The 18,857-nt window shown below is 44.7% G+C and overlaps 1 protein-coding gene across 3 annotated transcripts in view; it reads left to right on the top strand.

Annotated features, from left to right (window-relative positions):
- Positions 1 to 4,423: 4,423 nt before the first annotated feature.
- The window catches only part of FBXO42 (F-box protein 42), an 88,342-nt gene continuing 73,908 nt past the window's right edge, over positions 4,424 to 18,857 (top strand). For 2 of the 3 annotated variants that reach the window (XM_036348284.1, XM_036348282.1), the window contains exon 1: positions 4,424 to 4,641. The gene's annotated coding sequence lies outside the window, so the exon portion shown is untranslated. Of the gene's footprint in view, positions 4,642 to 15,468; positions 15,565 to 18,857 lie in introns of those variants that run through there. The other variant, XM_036348283.1, reaches the window with a different exon arrangement.

Genomic DNA, 18,857 nt, shown 5'->3' with positions numbered 1-18,857 from the left:
CCTTGGTCCACTATTTGTACTTAGATGCTCATGGTGTAAGCTACCCGCTGTATGCTAAAAAATCCCAAATTTGATTTCCAGCCCTGAACTGACCTGGTATTTCTGATCCAGATAAATAGACTTCCTATTGGCATCTCCACATGCATATTCCACTAGCAACTCTAATTTTCTATGTCTAAAATATTATTAACAATCTGACCAATTTACCCAAAGATAAAGGGCTTTGTCTTTTTCACTCTCTGGAACTATATTTACTTTGTGTTTTTTTTTTTTTTTTAAATTACTCCCTTTTTAAAAAAATATATTTTATTGATTTTTTACAGAGAGGAAGGGAGAGAGATAGAGAGTCAGAAACATCGATGAGAGAGAAGCATCGATCAGCTGCCCCCTGCACATCTCCCACTGGGGATGTGCCCGCAACCCAGGTACATGCCCCTGACCGGAATCAAACCTGGGACCCTTCAGTCCGCAGGCCGACGCTCCATCCACTGAGCCAAACCAGTTTTGGCAACTTTGTGTTTTTTAAAAAATATATATTTTATTGATTTTTTTTTTATAGAGAGGAAGGGAGAGGGATAGAGAGTTAGAAACATCAATGAGAGAGAAACATCAATCAGCTGCCTCTTGCACACCCCCTATTAGGGATGTGCCCGCAACCAAGGTACATGCCCTTGATTAGAATCGACCCTGGGACACTTCAGTTCACAGGCCAACGCTCTACCCACTGAGCCAAACCGGTTAGGGCTATATTTACTTTGAATACATTCTTTTAAGTGAATTATCCTGATTGAGACTTGGCAAAGGCAAGGTGGTGGAAACTGTCTATCAGACATCACCTAAGTCTCACTCTTAAGGTGTGATTTTCATAAATGCAACTGACCCTCAGTAGTTTTAGGTTTTGTTGTAATAGCATGTTACCAGCAGAGGGAGATAGTTTCTTACAATTTTGTTATATTTGGCGATGAGCCTTAACAAAGGAATTAGTTGGGCATTCCTGGGACTGAATTTTCTAGGAGGCCAGAAAGATAGAGATCTTGAAGATCATCAGAGAGGATGAAAGGAAATAGCCTTTGTTTAACCAAATGAGCAATCCATCTGGAGGCCAGGCCTAGTAAATCAAATAGGCCCCCTGTGACCTTAGGCAAGTCCCTTCCTCATCTGTAGAATGAAAAGATGGGACTAAATAAGCTTCCAAATTGGGGAAGTGGTGGTTTCTTTCTCAGGGGGAAAGCCCCCTGCAGTGGCAGAGACCCTAAAACATGAGCTTCTTTTTCTTGTAAAATATGTTTGATACATCATTTATGTTTGGAACTTAGAGACTTGCACTCAGAACAGCAGGCACTCAGAACAGATGCACCACAAAAAACACTCTGATATGTGATGGGAATATAAGAACAAAGCCCATAGAGAGAAAAGTTTCCATCTGATGTATAAACTAAGGTTTTTTTTAAAATATATTTTATTGATTTTTTACAGAGAGGAAGGGAGAGAGATAGAGAGTTAGAAACATCGATGAGAGAGAAGCATCGATCAGCTGCCTCCTGCACATCTCCTACTGGGGATGTGCCCGCAACCCAGGTACATGCCCTTAACCGGAATCGAACCCGGGACCTCTCAGTCCGCAGGCCGACGCTCTATCCACTGAGCCAAACCTATAAACTAAGGTTATATGGACAGTTGTGTTAAGAAATAAATGGTTGCCCTAGCTGGTTTGGCCAGTGGATAGAGCATCACCTTTAGACTGAAGGGTCCTGGGATTGGTTCCAGACAAGGACACATGCCTGGGATGCAGGCTCAATCCTCAGTAGGGGGCTTTGCAGGAGGCAGCCGATCAATGATTCTCTCTCATCATTGATGTTTCTATCTCTCTCCCTCTTCCTTCCTCTCTAAAATCAATATAAATATATTTTTTTAAAAAAAGAAAGAAAGAAATGGCACCCTGGCTGGTTGTTCAGTGGTTAGAGCGTTGGCTAAAGATCAAAGGGTCAAACCGCCCCCCCCCCCCCCGCTCAAAAAAAACAAACAAACCCCAATAGACAAAATATCCTCAGGTGAGGATTTTTATATTTTAATTTTAAAAATGCATGTATGTGCCTTTTGCCCCAGTAATTGCATTTCTAGTAAATTTTTCTGTAGATACATTTGCTTATAGGTATAACAAATATATAAGGATATTTGTTGCTACTTTGTTTATAATCACAAAGACATGAAGACAGATTAAATGTTTATTACTAGAAGATTTGTTTTAAAGATATATGATATCTCCATACAAAGGAATGGAATGCAATTAGTTAACAAATTTAGATGGTTCTAAATATGCTGACATCAAATGACCTGAGGGACTGTACTTCAAAAAGAAAAAAAAAAAAGCAAGGTACAGAGTAGTGTGTATAGTTTGCTGCTACTTTACGTGTATTTATTTATATGTGTATATGTGTGTTTGTGTATGCATGTCTGGAAAGATATCAGGAACTTGTAATAGTAGTCATCTCAGTGGAGGAAAGAAGTTACCAGGTAGCTAGGGGATTGGGAAATACTTTTTTTTTAAGTATGATTTTTTTTTGTCCTGGCTGGTGTGGCTCGGTTGGTTGGATGTCATCCTGTAAACTAAAATTTGCTGGTTCCATTCCTGGTCAGGGCACATGTCTGGATTGTGGGCTCAGTTCCCTGGAGGGACTGTGTAGGAAGCAGCTGATCGATGATTCTCTCTCATCATTGATGTTCCTGTCTCTCTCTTCCTCTCAGAAATCAATAAAAATGTACTTTTTAAAAAAAGGAGGTATTTCTTTGCTCCGGATTATAGCACTGTGGAACATCTGTAAATATGTTTTTATAATTCTGTGTAGTTTGTGTACACACAAATAAAACCAATCCATGCCTCACGATGGAATTCAGAAGGAATTTGGGGGCGAGGGGGGGCGTTTGGAATGAGTGACTGTTCCCTGCAGGCCAATCTGGTGCTCAGACCCTTAGACTCATTGTAAGTTGCCACTGCCAACACAAGAACAGAGCATGTGACTTATCAATGCGTAGCGTGACGTCATTAAAGATGCATGCTAGCCTCAGAGCCCTAGACTGAGAAGCTCAGAGAGCCTCGCCTCGCCTCAAGGCCTAGCCTGGCCAGCAAGGACAACCTGGACTAGGAGCCTAGCCTAGCTGATGGAGGACAGCCTGTCCTCAGAGTTTAGTCTAGCCTGGAAGCCATAGAGCCTAGTCTCAGGGCCGCAGAGCGCCAAGCCTAGTTGATCCTTGGGGCCTTGGAGAGCCGAGCCTAACCTTGGAGCCTAACCTAACCAAGCAGGGACATCCTGGCCTCGGAGCTTTGCCTAGCCTCTGAACCTAGACTGGCCTCTGAGCCCAGCTTTGCCTCTCAGTAGACTGTAGGGGCCCTTCATGAGGGAAGCAATTTTTAAAGTTTCATTTATCACATATCACATGTGATACTATATGTATCACATGGTTTGGCACATTGTAGGTGCTCACTAAATATTTGACTGCCTGCCCTCTTAGTTGTTAAATTCCCAGTTCATGCATTCATTCATTAAATATTTAGTGAGTCCCTACTGTGTGCCAGTCTCTATAGTAGGTGATAAAGTAGTGAAGAAAACAGACAAAAAAATGCCTGCTGTCTTTGCAATGCTCTCCCAATTTGAGAGGGGACTTGGGTTCTGATCCAGCGCGGTGTCCCAAGAGATATCCCAGGGCGGTGGGCTGGCACCTCAAGGTTCCTTTGGTTTTCGGTGCAAGGGCTTCTGTATTTCTGGCATTTCCTTAGACCACTTGCTGCCCCGATGGATCCATGAAGATTCTCACCTACGCACCAGATTGCTACCGAGGAAGGGGGATTTTGCTGGACCCCGCTGTCTGGCCTGGCATAGCCATAGCGGCAAGTACAGGAGCTTGAGAACCAGATAAACCTGAGTTCAAATCCTATCCTGCCTCCCGTCCCTTAAGGTGTGTGGCCTTGGGAAAAGGAGATATTTCTTTGCGCCTGTTTACTCATCTGAAAAAAATGGAGTTAGTCACATGTCACACAGTGGTGGTTATAGTTAAGGGAGGCTTCGCTTGCACAACCAAGGAACTGAATTTCCCTCCAGTTAACATCCAATGGCACGTCCAACTTCCACATCAGGCCCCCAGGCGTACAATGGGTTAATTTTTGCCTAACATCACGGTCTCAAGCCAGTTGCCCCAGGCATTGAGAAGAAGGGTAGGTGCTGACCTGGGTTGGCTCTAGAGAGAGTCCCCAGGAAGACGGGCGCGGAAGCGCGATGTTTCTCCGCTCCTGCTGCGCTCCGCGAGGCTGGTCGCATTCCCGGAGACCCTCAGCCCGGGGCCACGCCTCTTTCCCAAACGGCCCCGCCCCCGGCCGCCGACGTGTGCGCGCGCGCGTGTCCTCCGCGCTGGGCCCCGCGCATGCGCACTCCGCGCTGTCTTCTCCGGGCCAGAGCAGCCCCGGCGGCGGCGTTTGAGTGGAGGAAGATGGCGGCTCCGGGCGGCTCGGGGTCCGGCCCGCTGTGAGGAACCCCGAGTGCGGCAAGCACGGCCTGAGGCGGAGCGCTTCTGCTCTGGCCCTGCCCGGGCTCCCTCACCGCTGTCGTCAGCGGAGCTAACCCGAGAGCGTGGCGCGGGCTGGGCCAGGTGAGGTCTCTCCCCTCCCGGGGCCGCGGCAGGGAGCTGGCGCCTCCTGCCCTTTATGCCCCGGGCCCGCAGCGGGCAGTGGGAACCCCGGGTCCCGCGCAGGCCCTGCTCCCCGCGCGGTGGTCGGTGCCGGCTGGACGGGAGACCTTGCAGTCGTCATCCTCGGCCGCTCTGGGTTAGGCGAGGAGGAGGAGGAGGAGAGCCCTTCCTCCAGCCATGGGGATGGGAGTGAGCCCGGCCCCTCTCCTCCGGGGCGGTCCTCCCCCTCCCCGGGGCCACGACTGGGTGCGTGACCCGGGCCGGGATGGCTGTAGGGACGGCAGGTAACCTTTCCCCACCCCCGAACCTTGAACGCCTTGCCCGAGAAGCCGGAGTCCGTGCCCTCGCAAATTGGGGCTGCGGCGAGGGGCCAGCATCGCCCAGGCTGCAGCTGCGAAGGGCAGGTTTTGGAATTGGCCTAAAAAAAATAAAACACAAGCACCTACCCCTGAGCTTCCCGAGTGCGTCCCTCCCCACCCCGGCGACGTGGGGACTGGGTCTCGGGGGTGGCGATAGCCATCCACGTTGTGGCCGGGGAAGCCCTCTGCCGGAGTCGGCTGGGCACTGGCAACGGTGGAGGGTGGGGATGGATTTGTAAACGAATGAAAAAAAAAAAAAAAAAAAAAAGGTCTTCACAGTCCCTGCAGAGTAACTTCCGTGCTCATGAAGTCCTCGCTCATTTGAAACCTTTGGATGGTTAAGATTGGGAAGAGCCCGTTGCTTGTTGTCTGTAAAATCTCCCGGATTTTACCAGGAAAAAGGAAAGCTTCGTTTCTTAATTGCCACGTTTTGGGACTTTTCTATGGTAGGATTCTGATGGCGCGGGGTGAAGATTCACACCCATTACCGGTTCTCGCTCGCTGGCAGGGACCTTGTTCTATGCTCGTTCCTTTTTGAGAACAACTTTTTGTTGTCCAAATGCTCGTTTAAAAGGCTGGTGTCGTTTTTCTCAGGAGGGAAGTCGGTTTGACGTCTTGTGGTCTTTTTCTTGAGGGCTGATGGCCTCCGTTGGAATTGTGCTGTGGGGGATGGTGGAGGGGGATGGCTTTGGGTTGGACACTCCAAACACCTTTTGTAACCTCAATGTGTTTTTGCTGTGCTTAAAATGATGACGTCATGTGGACAGGCTACTTTCAGGGGAAGTGCCATCATTTGGATTTGAACGTTCAACATTCACTCTGTAGCTTTGACAGTGAATAATGATGCTCTGTGCCAAGTTCCTAACTTTGAGCCCATTCATCTGTGTAATCTGATTGGGTATCTTTTCATTTGTATGTAGTTATTTTATACCCTGTGACTGCCTTCGACATGCCTGGTATAAATATATTACTCAATCTACATTGATCCAGGGGTGTTTTGTCTATTTTCTAAAGCTTTTAATTGTTAAAATGACAACTGTTAGCTTAATATCAGCGATTTTACCTTTTCTTAAAGCCATCTCCATAGAGATTTATAGATTTTCTTAGTGCCTTTGAGAAGGACATAAACCTGAACCAACAACTTCTCCGTCTTAGAAAATTGGAGAGTCACTCTCTATTTCAATTTGCTAATAATAAAGAGTCATGAAATTAATGCAGTAAAACACCTTGGTGGTTTGACATTATGCTTCTTGGCATAATGTGTTGCGTTGTTGTGCTAAATCATCATTAGGTATTGATGCAACTTCATGACAATCATGACATCATTCACTCTCCAGCATTTTGCCTTTTGTAATTCCTTCCCTTCTCAAAAAGAACAGGGTCAGGAAAAATAACTTAGGATGCTTCTTAATGTCTGGTTTCTGGAAGACCCGTCCTTAAACACTATTTTATGTATTTAAAACCCTTCTGTAAAATTTGAAGCTGTGTGATTCCTACCTGTGGTGAAGAGCCAGCACAGAACATGCTAGCAAATCCTCTGGGTTTTACAAGAATGTTGGAAGTCCCAAGGAGATGGCATCACAATAATGAATAAATATGTGATTATCTTTGTGGTCTCAGGGTTGTGTAGGTCAGTGAATTAACAACTCTTTATAAAAACAAAAGCCATTTGGTTAAATAATGCCCTTCCCACTTCACAAGATTGTTTTGTGGCTCAAAAAAGGTAATGTTTGTAAAACTGCTTTGTAAAATAAAAGGCAAATGTAAAATTGATTATTCAATAATCAGTTTTATGAAAACACCTATCTAGGGTCCTCTATGTGCTGGGCATTTAGGAAAGTTGGTACTAATGATTCTAAGACCATACAGCTTTTGGTCTTAGGTTGCCCACAGTCTAGTTGTTGAGCCAGACAAGGACACCAGTAAGTTACTGTATATCTTCTTTATCTATATATATAAAAGCATAATATGCAAATTAACCAGACAGTGGAATGACCAGTCAGCTATGATGTGCACTGACCACTAGGGGCAGGCGCTCAATGCAGGAGCTACCCCCAGCCCACGAGCCCCAATTGCCCAATGGGGAACCGGGAACCAGGGTTCCCGGGTGGCAGTGGTCGCAGGTGGCACTGGGGTCCGATTGCCCTGCCAGTCGCCCCACACACAGAGGGCAAGTGGTGGCAGCGGGGGGCAGGGAGATCAGCCCTGATCGCAGACCAGGCCTAGGGACCTTACCTGTGCACGAATTTCATGCGCTGGGCCTCTAATTCTAGTATAAGTGCCCTGAATCCAACCCACCAAGTATTCTCAGTGCCTTTCCTATTCTGCAGAAAAATCTGCCTTTTGTAAGTGATTTGCTTTTTATAAAAAACTTTTCAAAAATTATATCATGAGTTCTTTTCTCCTTTTATTCATTCACTGTCATGACACTTCCCACACAGTATGCTCCAGTTATGGTTTCTGCATTCTCAAAAATCCTAAAGTCTTGGGAGAACCTTTCTGAGAGTGAGTCATACACTCAGGCAACTAACACAAACATTGCAGCTGCAATTAAAATATCTCAGATTATTGAATGGTGTTAACTTAGAGTGATGATGCTTTTGTTTTTGTTTTATAAACTGGCACAAGAAACACTGTATGATTTTAATTTGATCACGTTTAATGTTTAGTTGTCACTCAGAATGTTGACTGTAAGTGGTTATTAGTACTGTCTCCTCCTTCCAATAATAAGTAAAATAAGTAAAAGTTGGGTGAAACTGACCACTTAAGCCAGAGCTATATTAAACTATTTTATAGAATCTGTGTGAATTGAAGCTTAATATCTTTGATAATGAACTTCTGTATCCCATTACCAGTTTCTCATCTTAGTGCTGTGGTAGTTTTATAACTAATTTTCATGTTGTTGCCTACATTGCAAAAATTTTATGAGTTTTTAGGTTGAATGGAATCTTTAAGTGATCAGTATTAGTTGAACATGTATGATCTGTGTCTTAACTGAAAATGAATGCTGAATGGTTGTGTTTGACAGAAAAGTGGAGGGGATGTGTTTGTTCATTTTCTGTGGTATGATAGGTTGTTAACATGTTGAAGGATATGAGCTACATACAAGTAACTTAAAAATTGCCCATTATGCCTTAGCTGGTTTGGTTCAGTGGATAGAGCATCAACCTGTGGACTGAAGAGTCCTAGGTTCGATTCTGGTAAAGGGCACGTACCGCGGTTACAGGCTCCTCCCTGGCTCGGACCCTGGGCAGGGTGCACGCAGGAGGCAACCGATCAATGTGTTTCTCTCACATTGATGTTTCTCTCTGTCTTCCACTCTCTCTAAAATCAATGGAAAAATATCCTCGGGTGAAGATTAAAAGAAAAAAAAATTACCCAGTATATGCTCATCATACAGCTTTTTTTTTTTTCTTTTTTTTTTCCATACAGCCTATTTTTATGTTGTTTCTTGTGGTACTATTCTAAAATAGAAGCCCAGTGTATGAAATTTGTGCATGGGGCGGGGGGTGGGGGGCAGGAAAGTCTCTCAGCCCGCCTGCATCCTCTCGCAATCTGGGACCCTTCAGGGGATGCCGGGCCTAAACCAGCAGTCGGACATCCCTCTTGCAATCCGGGACGCTGCATGTACCAGTGACTATACTTTTCATACAGGTGAAAGGCATCTTGCTGTTGTATGGGCAGCTACATTTTTTTGCCCTGATTATAAAAAGTAGTACATAACATGATCCTTCTGAGGCAGTAGTACCATTTTCCCCATCTTATGGGTGGAAAAACTGAAGCAGAGAAAAGTTAAGTAATTGGCTTTGTCACACAGTTGTAAGTGTCATAATCAGGGCTGACCAAAAAATGTGCAAACCAGAGTCCATGTATGTCATCGCTGTATCATCCTGTTTTTTCAGTGTTAGAGTAGCCTTGCTAGGTTTTAATTTTTAAATCTAAGGGACTGTTCCCAATATATAGGGTAGAGTCCCTAGACCTGGCCGGTGGTCAGGGCCATCTGCAGGATGACCAGCAGGTGGGGCGATTGCCCCCCCCCCCCCCCCCCCCGCCAACGCCCACTGGCACCCGCCTTGGCCGGCCACGCCCCCCGATCACCGCCTTGGTCACCTCCCCCTTGGCCGGGTGAGGGTGGGGGCAGATGCTTAACACAGGAGCTGCCCTACATCAGGGCAGCTCCTGCATTGAGCGTCTGCCCCCTGGTGGTCAGTGCACATCATAGCGACCTGTTGTTCTGCTGTTTAATTGATTTGCATATTAGGGTTTTATTATCTTCTTAATATAAGAAAGAAACATGTGAATTAACCATCCCTCCACTACACTCACCAGCCAATCAGGAGTGTGTATGCAAATTAACCCAACAAAATGGTGGGTTAATTTGCATACACAGGCGCCGGGTGGAGAGCAGAGCAGGAGAGCCGGTGGCTTGAGGGGACGTGGCTCCCTTGGTCGCTCCCCCCCAAGCCGCCGGGCGGAGAGCAGAGCGGGAGACCTGGCGGAGAGTGGAGCGGCTTGGAGAACTTGGGTCCCCAAGCCGCCAGACGGAGAGCAGAGAGGGAGAACTGGCAGCTTGGAGGACTTGGCAGAGTGGGAGGCCATGGGACAGAGAGCAGGGAGGGAAAACCAAGAGCGTTGGGAGCACCAGGAATTGGAGCATCACCCCATATACCAAAAGGTTGCAGGTTCAATCCCCAGTTAGGGAGCATAAGAGAGGCATCCAGTCGATGTTGCTCTCTCACATCTATGTTTGTTTCTCTCTCCCTTCCACTCTCTCTAAAATCAATAAAAATGTATCCTTAGGTAAGGACAAAAAAAAAAAAATGTGCTTTCCAACAGATGCATGGGAATAGTAGTTCTGATGGCAGCCCCAGGACTGGAAGCGGAAGCTCGGAGCGTGGGGAGCACCAGGAATGCTGGGAATCGTAGTTCTGGTGGCAGATGGATCTCCTAGACCAGTGATGGCGAACCTTTTGAGCTCGGTGTGTCAGCATTTTGAAAAACCCTAACTTAACTCTGGTGCCGTGTCACATATAGAAATTTTTTGATATTTGCAACCATAGTAAAACAAAGACTTATATTTTTGATATTTATTTTATATATTTAAATGCCATTTAACAAAGAAAAATCAACCAAAAAAAATGAGTTCGCGTGTCACCTCTGACACGCATGTCATAGATTCGCCATCACTGCACTAGAGCAAAGTGAGCCTGGAGCAAGTTACTGTTGCGGTGGGGGATGGGCGGAAAGCAAAGGTGAGAGACATAAGTAAAATCAGAGTGTCTAGGAAAAATTAAAGGGAAGATATCCTAAAACTTACAGGAAATCTCCACCAATGAAGCAAAGAAAATAAAAATGCCTCTATTATTCTGTGAGCAACAAACCAAACTGAGTTGGTGTCTCAGACAATTTGCTCATATGATTGCAAAGACAGACAGAAACTCCTGAATTGGAGAGGGCTCCCCTGAGGGCTCCCAGATTGGAGAGGGTGCAGGTCAGTCTGAGATGCCCCCACACCCCCAGTGCACGAATGTCATGAACTGGGCCTCAAGTATACTAGAAGCCCGATGCACAAAGATTTGTGTAAGAATAGGCCTTCCTTCCCCTGGCTGCCGGCACCACCTTCGCTCTGGCCTAGAGCCACCTTCCGCCTTTGCGCGCTGTCCAGAGGCCCGGAGCATCCGGGACGGGGCGGAATGCTTGCCATGGCGACGACACAAGCATCCCAGCCCAGCTGCCGCCATCTTTGTCACGCCAGTTTGCATATTCCCTTTTATTGGCTGTGGGCGTTTCCATATTTGTCCTGCAGTGATGGTCAATTTGCATATTCTGTCTTTATTAGATAGGATGTTTTGTAAAATTATGTTTAATTTTTTTTTTTTTAAATATATTTTATTGATTTTTTACAGAGAGGAAGGGAGAGAGATAGAGAGTTAGAAACATCGATGAGAGAAACATCGATCAGCCGCCTCCTGCACATCTCCTACTGGAGATATACCCGCAACCCAGGTACATGCCCTTGACCGGAATCGAACCTGGGACCTTTCAGTCCGCAGGCCAACGCTCTCTCCACTGAGCCAAACCGGTTTCGGCAAATTATGTTTAATTTTGCCTTTTCTTACTCATGCATCTGTTGGAAAGCACATTTGCTTTTTTTTTTTTTTTTTTGTCCTTACCTAAGGATACATTTTTATTGATTTTAGAGAGAGTGGAAGGGAGAGAGAAACAAACATAGATGTGAGAGAGAAACATCGATTGGATGCCTCTCCTATGCTCCCTAACTGGGGATTGAACCTGCAACCTTTTGGTATATGGGGTGATGCTTCAACCAACTGAGTCACCCAGCCAGGGAGCACATTTGCTTTTGATTCTGATTTTTCTGTATTAAATTTCTACTTTTTATTTTTTTATTGATTGATTTTAGAGAGACAGACAGACATACATTTGTTGTTCCACTTATTTATGAATTCATTGGTTGATTCTTTTTTTAAAATATATGTTATTGATTTTTTTACAGAGAGGAAGGGAGAGGGATAGAGAGTTAGAAACATCGATGAGAGAGAAACACCGATCAGCTGCCTCCTGCACACTCCCTACTGGGTATGTGCCCGCAACCAAGGTACATGCCCTTGACCGGAATCGAACTTGGGACCCTTCAGTCCTCAGACCGACACTCTATCCACTGAGCCAAACCAGTTAGGGCCATTGGTTGATTCTTGTATGTATCCTGACCATGGATCGAGCCTGCAAACTTAGTGTATTGGGATGATGCTCTAACCAACTGGGCTACCTAGCAAGGGCTAAATTTCTACTTTTTAATTTGTAAAGTTTCTTCCAAGTTTTTATTTAATTTTTTCCAGTGTTGCTGTCTGTGTTTTGCTTCAAAGATGGAAGTATCTTGTGGTGCTTTGATGCTTGTTTATATATATAAAACTGATAAATGTGCAGATAGCCTATCTAATAAAGAAGGAATATGCTAATTGACTCTCACACTGTCGCAAATATGGTGGTGCCCACAGCCAATAAGGAGGGAATATGCTAATTGAAGGCCTCCACCTTCAAAGATGGCAGTGCCCACAGCCACAAGATGGCCGGCAGGGGAGGACAGTTGTGGGCGATCAGGCTAGCAGGGGAGGGCAGTTAGGGGCGACCAGGCCAGCAGGGTAGGGTAGTTAGAGGTGACCAGGCCGGCAGGGGAGGGTAGGTAACACATTGTATGCGGGAAACGTATTTATACATTTTACGTTGACTGGTAGAGCGCGGGACACGTATTTTATAGACGTGGGATACGTTTTTTATAGACTAGCGGTAGAATGCAGGTAACGTTTAAATACGTAAAGTTATTGTAATTTTACTGAATGTTGTCATTTGCGCAAAAAATTAGCAAAAATGGCCCGCGCCACCTGTTAGCACGCGATAAAAACTACCCGCAAACAATGTGTTAAGGGTGACCCGGCATGCAGAGGAGGGCAGTTGGGGGAGGGACCAGGTCGGCGGGGGAGGGACCAGGTCGGCAGGAAAGGGCAGTTTGGGGCGACTGGGCCAGCAGGGGAGGGTAGTTAGGAACAACCGGGCCGGCAGGGGAGGGCAATTGGGGATGACCGGGATGGCAGGGGAGGGCAGTTGGGGGCGATTGGTCTGGCAGGGGAGTGGTTAGGCATCGATCAGGCTGGCAGGCAGAAGCGGTTAGGGGCAATCAGGCAGGCAGGCAGGCAGGCAGGCAGGCGAGCGATTGGGAGCCAGCAGTCCCAGATTGTGAGAGGGATGTCCGACTGCAACAGCCAGTTTAGACCCGATCCCTGTGGGATCGGGTCTAAACCGGCAGTCGGACATCCCCTGAGGGGTCCCAGATTGGAGAGGGTGCAGGCTGGGCTGAGGGACACCGCCCCCCTGCATGAATTTCATGCACCAGGCCTCTAGTTATTATATAAAGCAATAGTTACTTGATAAAAATTTTATTACTCTGGACAGTAACTTAACTTAGACAGTAATGTATTTTCTCTTATCTTTTGGTAATATATAGGTTTGAGGTAGTTCATTTAATTTCTATAAACGCAAACAAGTTTTAGTTTTTATTTCAGCTACTTTAAGGAACTCACTAGTATGGCATACTTCTCCAAATTTTTGTTTCCTTTATATTTTCACTTTAAATGTTTAATTTGTGTTGTGATTTAGAGAATAAGAAATCTTTTTCAGAATGAACCTTTTATTGTATTGTTTGGAGAAAGCTTGGTGTTAGTTATGAATTCATAAATATAGTTTTACTAAAGGTTGCCTCTCCTATCTGCTGGCTTTTCAGATGAAAGTCAAAGGAAAGTGGAATTTATTCTTGTATTTCAGTATTTCTTCTTAAAGCTTTTTTTTTTCTTTTTTTTTTTCTAAACTAGTTAGCCTTGCTGTTTCTTGCCCAAAAGCAACAGTGTCTTGGCTTGTCTTGGGATCAAGCAGTATTGTGTTTGCAAGACTGCTTTCTTAGCTTTCGCTCTGAGATATTTAGTAACATCTTTCCAAATAGATTATTTGGTCTAGTGAAGATCAAACAAGCTGCTCTCTTCCTTATTAGTGAATCTGAAGTTTTACGTTCCTGTGGGTCCTTCAGATTCTATTTGTCTATCTTCCTCACCTCTCCTCTTTTTCTCAGTAAACACAGTTCTCTCTTCCAAAAGCATGCTTAATAAATCATAATGACGGATGGGTTAGAATTTCACATTTTATTTAACTTAAAAGTAACGTAATGGTAATGAAATCTTGAAGACATTTTACTAGGTGAAATAAGCCAGACACAAAAGAACAAATATTGTATGATTACACATACATGAGGTACCTAGAGTAGTCCAATTCATGGAGACAGAAAGTACAATGGTAGTTGCCAGGAGAGAGGAGGGAACAGGGAGTTAGTTGCCGGGAGCCGGTCCATCCTTGCTGTTTCAAGGGACCTGGCATATATGGCATACTGTTCTTAATATGTTTGCTCACCTTCTTGGCACTATGTGTTTTAACCAAGGTCACCTCTCTGAGAAAGGTTGTTTCCCCAGGTAGGGATTTTCCCCTGAAGTTAGGGAGGGAATAAAACCCCTCAACTAAGTGCCAGGCGGGTAATTAATCACTTTAACTACGAACAATCATGCTTAAGCTACATAATCTTTACTCCCTGGAATGGAGATAAGAAACGCCCTAACCTTTGGAATAGAGATTGATAGGATTGAATCAACTGGTATAAATACAGATGTAACAAGACAACAGGAGACAGAACTTAGAAGACAGAACCTAGACACAGAACCTAGACACAGAACACACACAGAACCTAGAGACAGAAGAACTTCGCTGGAGAGAACATGGCAGAAGATCCTGGACAGAAACTGGCCACAGAACCTAGAAACAGAACCCAGCGAGGGAACATGGCAAAAGAACCTAGAGACAGAACCTGGCTACAGAACCTGGATAGAACATGGCAAGAGAACCTGACTAGAACCTGGTGACTGAACCTGGCTGGAGAACCTGGACAGAACCTGGCTGGAGAACCTAGCAAGAGAACATGGACACAGAACCTGGCTGGAGATCCTAACCAGAACTTCGCTGGAGATCCAGACCAGAACTTGGCTGGAGATCCTGGCTAGAGATCCTGGCTAGGCTGCTGATCAACTGAACGCTGTCTCTGTGTCATTCCTTCTTCGCCGACTCCGTCCACACCTTTGGGGACTCCTGGACCTGCTGGGGTTGGACCCCAGCAGTACAAATAAGTGGAACAGCAAATGGATGTTTCTCTTTTGCAAATCAATGCATAAATAAGTGGAACAACAAATAGATGTGTCTCTCTCAAATCAGTAAATAAGAATTTTAAAAAAATCCTACTTTATACCCCATTTTTACCATCCCTCTTCTAGTTTTGTCTTTTGTCTTTAACCATCTGAACTCTGATTTTATTTTTAATTTTAATTTTTCATATGAAGGTTCAGTGTTTTTTCATCAGAATATGAGTTAACATTTAGGTTTTGTTGTTGGCTCTAAAATGAATTCATAAAGCTGTGTTTGCTTATTCATTCAGCAGCCTTTTGCTGAGGGCTTATATGGATGCAGGAAATAGAATTATTTTCTGTTGTTCCCTGAAGGGAGAGGAGGAGACATAGACAGCTTCAGTACAGTAGTCCTTCTTTATCCGTGGATTTGCTTTCCTGCAGTTAATCAGAGTTCAAAAATATTAAATGGAAAATTGCAGAAATAAATAATTCATCAGTTTGAAATTGTGCATCATTCTGAGTAGAATGATGAAATCTCAAGCCATCCCACTCCATCCTGCCTGGTACATGAATTATCTCTTTGATCAGCATATCCATGCTATAAATGCTCCATGCCCGTTAGGCACTTAGTAGCCACCTCCATTATCAGATCAGCTGTCGTGTTACTGCAGTGCTTGTGTTCAAGTAACCCTTATTTTACTTCATAATAACCCCAAAGTGCAAGAAGTAATGATGCTGGCAGTTCAGATATGACAAAGAGAAGCTGTAAAGTGCATCCTTTAAGTGAAAAGGTGAGTATAGTACAATAAGATATTTTGAGAGATGGACCACACACATAACTTTTATTACAGAATATTGTCATAATCTATTTCATTATTAGTTACTAGAGGCCCAGTGCACGAAATTCACACACTTGGGGGCGGGGGTGTGGGGGGGAGGGATCCCTTAGCCTGGATTGCTAGAGGGCACAGGCCAGGCCAAGGGCCCCCACCGGTGCACAATCAGGGCCAGAGAGGTACGCGGGAGGTTGGTCAGCTGGGAAGGGACTGCGGGAGGGCTCCAGCTTGTGTCCATCCCATCTCGCTCAATCCTGATCAGCTGGACCCCAGCAGCAAGCTCACCTACTGGTTGGAGCGTCTGCCCCCTGGCGGTCAGTGCATGTCATAGTGATTGGTCGACCAGTTGACTGTCTGCCCCCTGGTGGTCAGTGCACATCATAGTGAGCGGTTGAGCTGCCTTAGCATGTCATTAGCATATTATGCTTCGATTGGTTGAACGGACGACCAGACACTTAGCATATTAAACTTTTATTATATAGGACTAGAGGCCTGTTGCACAAATTCGTGTACAGATGGGGTCCCTCGGAGTGGCCTGTGGGGGTTGGCCCCAGCTTGCACCCCCAGCCTTGCAGCCCCGCAGCCCCACCTGGCACCCTGCTGTGGTCTGGTGCTGCCCCCTCACCTGCTCCACCATCCTGCCTGTGAGGCGATTGATTGGGGTTGGGCCCCCACCCAGCTCCCTCCACGCCTGAGAGGCAGGCAATGGCCCCACCCCCTGCTGCCACCGCTGATCGCCATCTGCTGGGCGATCGGCAGGGCGATCGGGCCGCTCGCACCCATCTTGGCCTGGTGCCGCCTGTTCACCTGCTCCACCATCCCGCTGCAGTCCAGCTCTCGTTGGGGCCCATCAGGGCCGGCAGCGCCTCTACTGCCACCCACTGGTAATCAGCGCACATCATAGCGAGCAGTTGAACTACCGGTTGAACGACTGCCCGAGGGGACAGTTTGGCTTTTATTATATTAGGCTTTTATTATATTAATGATTGTTGTTAATTTCTTATTGTGCCTAACTTATAAATTAAAGTTTATCATAGGTATGTACACATAGGAAAAAACATAGTATATATTGTGTTTGACACTACCTGAAGTTTCAGGTATCCACTGGGGTCTTGGAATATATCCCCAGCAAATAAGGGGGGACTAGTGTATAGTAATTGCTAGTATGCAGGCTGATACTTAGTATTGTGAGAGCATAGAGGAAGGGATAGTTGTGCTCTGAACATTTCTGCTGTCGGATGCAGTCAGTTTTGAGTTAATACACTGTTACAGTGTAATTATTTGCCCCTTTTGCATTTTTCTTATTTTCTTTAAAAAAAAAATTGATTTCAGAGAGGAAGGGAGAGGGAGAGAGAGACAGCAGTATCAATGATGAGAGAGAATATCAGTGGATAGAGCATCGGCCTGCGGACTAAAGGGTCCCAGGTTCAGTTCTGGTCAAGGGCGCATGCTCTGGTTGTAGGCTCAGTCCCTGGTGGGGGGCATGCAGGAGGCAGCTGATCAGTAATTCTCTCATCATTGATATTTCTCTCTCTCCCCCTCTCCCTTCCTCTCTGAAATCAATAAAAATATACTTTAAAAAATTATTAGAATCAGAATTATTCTATACTTTGTATATTAAAATCTAAATATGCAAGCTTCCATAAAATGTAAATTTGGATATTACAGTTACATTACACTTTTTCCACCAAATGAAACATTTTCCTGAACCTAAAATGTATGGTTCTCCATATAGAATTTGCAGAACCTAGAATATCTCCATTGATGATCGAAAGTAGTACATTTTCCTTGACCATTTATGCTTAGCAATTCTTTGGCTGCTATGTTTTCCTTGACCATTTATGCTTAGTTATTCTTTGGCTGCTACATATGAATATAGAGAATGGCTCTGAGAATTGGTCCATTTCTGCTACTACTCTGTAATAGTCATAAAGTGGTTTCATTTAATATCAGCCATTGTAAACAGTGATAAAGTATACTGCTGCGTAGTTTATGAAAATTATTTTTTTATTTCATTAAGGGAAAATTTAATTGTATAACACCGTGGTCAGCAAACTGCGGCTCGCGAGCCACGTGCAGCTCGTTGGCCCCTTGAGTGTGGCTCTTCCTAAGCCTTAGGAGTACCCTAATTAAGTTAATAACAATGTACCTACCTATGTAGTTTAAGTTTAAAAAATTAGGCTCTCAAAAGAAATTTCAATCGTTGTACTGTTGATATTTGGCTCTGTTGACTAATGAGTTTGCTGACCATTGGTATAACATATTGATGAATTTAATCATTGAAAAAACGTGTTGCAGCCCTAGCTGGTTTGGCTCAGTGGAGAGAGTGTCAGCCTGTGGACTGAAGGATCCCGGGTTCGATTCCGGTCAAGGGCACATATCTCAGTTGCAGGCTCGATCCCCAGCTCTGGTCAGGGTGCATGTGGGCGGCAAGCAATCGATGTATCTCTCTCACATTGATGTTTCTCTCTGTCTCTCCCTCTCCTTTCCATTCTCTCTGAAAATCAATGGAAAAATTGATTTTTAGATCCTTGGGTGAGGATTAAGAACAACAAAAAAACCCTCACTACAGCTGATATCTGTTATTAAATTTGGAACGCTTTATAGAAATAGCTCTCTGAATTTGCTTGTCAAAATAGCTCACAGTTTTCTGATAGCAACAATAGTTATGCCAAATTATTCTATTTCTAGATTTTTTTTGTCAAAACATTGACTGTCGTGATCTAAGAAGTCTCAGATTATGAGCTTCTGTTAATGTAGATAAAATATTAAGTAGTATGTGCGTGTGATAAATCACGCATGGAGTAAAAAATAGTTTTTACCTTTTGTCCTAAAGGTAATTCTGTAAGTGGCAAGGAATATCGGTACAAGGGACAGTAATTTTAAAATCTTTTATCCGTTTACCTTCTCCCACTTCATTCTCTGAATCCTACTATTCTTCAGAGCTCAAATGCTTGCCTCTGTTTAACTTCCTTCTCACCCTAGTTGGAAGCCATCGCTTTCTTTCCTGGACTATTAAAGCTTCTCATTTGGTATCACACATCTGTCTTTGGCTCTAACTGGGCTACTCTCTTTGAGAGGAAATAGTGGCTTATCTTCTTTTTGTAATTTCCGTGGGAATCTAAGCACAGTATTTTCACATATAGCAGATATTCCTTTTATGTTTGTTGAATGCCTGCAGTAAGGTAGAAATTTATATTTTACCATTTCCCACTTTTTAAAAAAATATTTTATTGATTTTTTACAGA

Source organism: Myotis myotis, unplaced genomic scaffold (genome assembly GCF_014108235.1).
Source record: "Myotis myotis isolate mMyoMyo1 unplaced genomic scaffold, mMyoMyo1.p scaffold_m19_p_2, whole genome shotgun sequence".
NCBI classification, from domain to species: domain Eukaryota; kingdom Metazoa; phylum Chordata; class Mammalia; order Chiroptera; family Vespertilionidae; genus Myotis; species Myotis myotis.
This window is presented reverse-complemented; position numbering and strand designations above follow the sequence as displayed.